The sequence below is a fragment of the Triticum urartu genome, chromosome 3A (assembly GCF_056163025.1).
Source record: "Triticum urartu cultivar PI428250 chromosome 3A, HENAU_Tu73, whole genome shotgun sequence".
NCBI lineage: Eukaryota > Viridiplantae > Streptophyta > Magnoliopsida > Poales > Poaceae > Triticum > Triticum urartu.
In genome coordinates this window covers 369,124,823-369,129,923 of record NC_141875.1, presented here as the reverse complement: position 1 = coordinate 369,129,923, position 5,101 = coordinate 369,124,823, and positions in this window count along the sequence as shown.

Below are 5,101 nucleotides of genomic sequence, written 5' to 3'. Positions count from 1 at the left end.
TGAAAACAAGACGAAGCTATAGGCACTGGTTTCATCTAATTTGGATAAACGAGTGAAAAGTTATGGCTATTTGAAAAAATCAGGGCCAAGCTGTTTTACGAAAGAAAAATAGTGACGGTTAAGGTCTAACATATAAATACGTAGACTAATTGATAATCTAATTATTCTATCATATTAGTCTAAAAATAATAAACTATGGAAGTATAAGAAGAAGAAAAATAATAAAGAAAGATACATTTATAAGGCAGAGAAAAGACGACTTTGGAGAGAAGAGACAATTTCTAGAAGTCGCGCCGGAGAGGAGAAATATATTTTTCTTAAATGAATCTAGTCAAACCAAAATATTGATTTAATCCGAATCGGATGATTTTTGGAGGCTCTATGGGTCTATATTTATTGGTAGAAAAGAGGTTTAGAGGTCAAAGGCTACGCAATGTGGGACTAAGCGTAGATGAAAATATACGAAACAGAGATGATAAGAGGTGAGCGGCACGCATGGGCCTAAAGGCCTTCGGCCGGCCGCGTGCACGCTGTGGCTGCAGTTTTTTTTACAAAATTCGGCCTAAGAAAAAAATAAAAAAAATGAAAAGGCTGGCTGGGCCTGGCCTATTTAAGGGAGAAAAAAACAATGGGGCGTCAGAAGCTACTATATTGCGCATGTAGGCGATAAATAAATATGGGCCGCAAGTACAATTTTTTTTAAAAAAATAAAAATAGAAGAAAAACCGAATAAGAAAATAAAATAAAAAATTTATATAGGCATATTATATATCAAAATTTTTAGGAAAATATTTTCTACGACGTGAACATTTTTCTAGCATTAAATAAAATACACACAACTTCTAATAATTCAAAGAGTGCTACTGGTCTAATAAAATCCAATAAAAATCATTTTAGAAATACCAGAATGAATTCAAATTTATTTATCTCGAATTTTCTGATGTAGGGAATCATGATACCCTATTTTCCATATATTTTATTTTTGGAGAAAAATAATTTGAATAAAACTCGAATAACTCCAAATTGAAAATAAATTCAAAAAGGACTTTAAATGTGATCTTTGAAACTCCCAACTCATATTTCATAATTTGAAGAAGTCATTTTATCTTCTCTCGTGAAAATCATTGAGTTGCATAAAGTTTCTGAATTGGAAAATATTTCCCAATGGAATTTAAATATTTTTCAAACACCCTTTTTATTTATTTAAATGGAAGAAGTCATGTCATCTTCTCTCTAGGGTTTTGTATTTGAAAAGAATTTGAATTCACGAAGATCATAAATGCAAAATGAAAGTTTGGGAAAGTCCTTTTATTCCCTCTCATTTAACTTTCAAAAAGGTTTCGAATTTCACTCAATTTCACACAATCAATCAAACAATCAATCAAATCTATCTATTTATTATAACATCCCAAAATTTCCTCAATCCACCCAGATGTGTGTTAAAGTTGCCACCTTAAGTAAACCATTAACTAACAATCTCACATCTGTCATGAAATACTCTCAAACCCAATCCACGTCTATGAGTATAGCATGGCAATATAAGCATAACGTAATAATAACTCCCAAGGTTTGAATGCAGGGCAATAGGTTCCTACCTCATCAACTACTTCCCAATACCCACATGTTATCAATCCTATTCATGCAATGTTTGAGGGTGAAACTAATGCATAAAAACTGGGTATGAAAGGGATATGATCAAAGTGTGAACTTGCGTGCAATGTTGATGAAGATGATTCGCACTCATAACTCTTGATAGTTCTACTCGTCACACTCCGGTCAATCTATCGTAAGCAAGCAATAGTAACCACACATAAGCAATCACTCAAAATATCTGAAAGATCGAAGTAGACGATTCGAAAAACTTCAAAACCAAGCAAATAACTCTTGCAACATAAAAAAATTTCTAACAGTACCAAAATTATGTGAATTTGGCCTTATTAGAAAGTTTAGGTCAAGAGCTTCGATTTGCAAAAAGAATCAACTAAATCGGAGTTACGAAACTCAAGTTATGTTCAAAAGAAGTTTGAATATGAATCTGAACAAAATTCGAAATTTGAAAATTTCAAAAGTTGATGTGACAGGTTCACTGGATAGATGAAAACAAGACGAAGCTATAGGCACTGGTTTCATCTAATTTGGATAAACGAGTGAAAAGTTATGGCTATTTGAAAAAATCAGGGCCAAGCTGTTTTACGAAAGAAAAATAGTGACGGTTAAGGTCTAACATATAAATACGTAGACTAATTGATAATCTAATTATTCTATCATATTAGTCTAAAAATAATAAACTATGGAAGTATAAGAAGAAGAAAAATAATAAAGAAAGATACATTTATAAGGCAGAGAAAAGACGACTTTGGAGAGAAGAGACAATTTCTAGAAGTCGCGCCGGAGAGGAGAAATATATTTTTCTTAAATGAATCTAGTCAAACCAAAATATTGATTTAATCCGAATCGGATGATTTTTGGAGGCTCTATGGGTCTATATTTATTGGTAGAAAAGAGGTTTAGAGGTCAAAGGCTACGCAATGTGGGACTAAACGTGGACGAAAATATACGAAATAGAGATGAAAAGACGTGAGCGGCTCGCATGGGCCTAAAGGCCTTGAGCCGGCCGCGTGCACGCTGCGGCTGCAGTTTTTTTTACAAAATTCGGCCTAAGAAAAAAATAAAAAAATGAAAAGGCTGGCTGGGCCTGGCCTATTTTAGAGAGAAAAAAACAATGGGGCGCCAAAGGCTACTATACTGCGCATATAGGCGATAAATAAATAAGGGCCGCACGTACAATTTTCTAAAAAAAATAGAAACAGAAGAAAAACCGAATAACAAAATTAAATAAAAAATTTATATAGACATATTATATATCAAAAATTTCAGAAAAAGATTTTCTACGACGTGAACATTTTTATAGCATTAAATAAAATACACACAAATTCTAATAATTCAAAGAGTGCTAATGGTCTAATAAAATCCAATAAAAATCATTTTAGAAATACCAGAATGAATTCAAATTTATTTATCTCGAATTTTCTGATGTAGGGAATCATGTTACCCTATTTTCCATATATTTTATTTTTGGAGACAAATAATTTGAATAAAACTCAAATAACTCCAAATTGAAAATAAATTCAAAAAGGACTTTAAATGTGATCTTTGAAGCTCCCAACTCATATTTCATAATTTGAAGAAGTCATTTTATCTTCTCTCGTGAAAATCATTGAGTTGCATAAAGTTTTTGAATTGGAAAATATTTCCCAATGGAATTCAATATTTTTCAAACACCTTTTCATTTATTTAAATGGAAGAAGTCATGTCATCTTCTCTCTAGGGTTTTGTATTTGAAAAGAATTTGAATTCACGAAGATCATAAATGCAAAATGAAAGTTTGGGAAAGTCCTTTTATTCCCTCTCATTTAACTTTCAAAAAGGTTTCGAATTTCACTCAATTTCACACAATCAATCAAACAATCAATCAAATCTATCTATTTATTATAACATTCCAAAATTCAGAATTTTGGGATGTTACAAACCTACCACCCTTAAAAGGAATCTCGTCCTCGAGATTCGGAGAGGCTAGAAAGAAATAGGTTAGGTTCGGGGTCTCTTCAAAATTTCATCAATTGTCTCCGGGGTCTGGGGTGCTACCACCCTTAGAAGCATGGTTATGGTTCCATCAAAACTCATATATTCCATCCTTATTCTTGACAGGGCCGGTCTTCTCAGATCGTAAGGATATTTCCTTCTCTGGCTCTTCCAGCAGCGGCATAACCTTTTCCTCAATTCTTCTGTCTTTCATCTTGGTAAGGTTCTTCTGTGACTGGGTCTTCTTAGCTGGCGGGTCTGGCGCCAAAACTAAACAACTATCAATATCTCATGGTGGTCAACAATTTATGGTTCCTTCTGCAGGGAATGGGTCTGGTTGATCCTCACCGTATAACCTACGGTTGGCAAAAGCTGCCTTGTACAAGGGAAAATACTTATACCATTCTAAGTTTTAAGCAAGGTTTTGATCATCGGCGCTCTACTATAGGTAAGTCACTCAGATTTACCATCCCATATAGCAAGGCGAACAATAAGAGTAAGTCGGTATGGTGATCAATCCATCCCGCACCCAAATCATTACCTTGTATACGGTTTAGCGAATCTCGCATTCTAATACTCGGTCATCCTCACAAGCATTGCAGAATTTCTCTTGTCCATGAACTGCGTTCGGAATAATCCATTGATTCTGCAAGACAAACAAACATCTATCGTTCCTCCACAACTCTCAGGTTTTGCATTACTCCTATAAAATTGTCTGCCGATAAATGTCGTATCTTCCTCCAGGGTTTTTCCTTCAACAAGAATGTGCTTGCTTCTTGGCAGTTCCTGGGGCCTGTGGGTTATGGCCCACCTCATCACTTGTAGTCCTTGAACTTATCATCGGGCAACTGATCATTATTCCAACTTCCAACTTGCTAGTATTCTTAAATCCATCCAATTGTACTGTCTTTCTTCCTTCTATTGGCACCAAACTAGGACATGATTACTCAGACTCATCATGGAGTTTCCATTGACCCATATTTCCGACATCATACCTCCTTTATATCCAATAGTAATTTATCTCTTCATCCTCGTGGGATATCCCACATACCGAGATAAAAACTTATACTTATGGAGTCCATATTCCACTTCGTGGAACATCATTATCCTTTCCATGGTCAAGCGTCCTTACAGGGGAATATTGGCCATCTCTGCATGGCACTTCTCCAACTGGGAAACGTGGAACACATCTTGAACTCTTGACAGTCCTTCGTGTGACTCCAACTTGTTGGCCACTTCTCCCATACGCTCCAAAACTCGGTATGGTCCTACAAATCTCGGGGCTAACTGTCCCTTAACTCCAAATCGTTTAACTCCTCGCAGAGGGGACACACGAAGACATGCTCTGTCTCCAATTTCATAGACTACCTCCTTGAGTTTTTGAGTCTACATAACTCTTCTGCCTGGACTGAGCTACCTTCAGTCTATCTCGAATAAACTTAACATTCTCTTCTGACTCCTTGATCACATTTGGTCCAAACAACCGACGGTCTCCAACTTCATCCCACACACTCTTGGG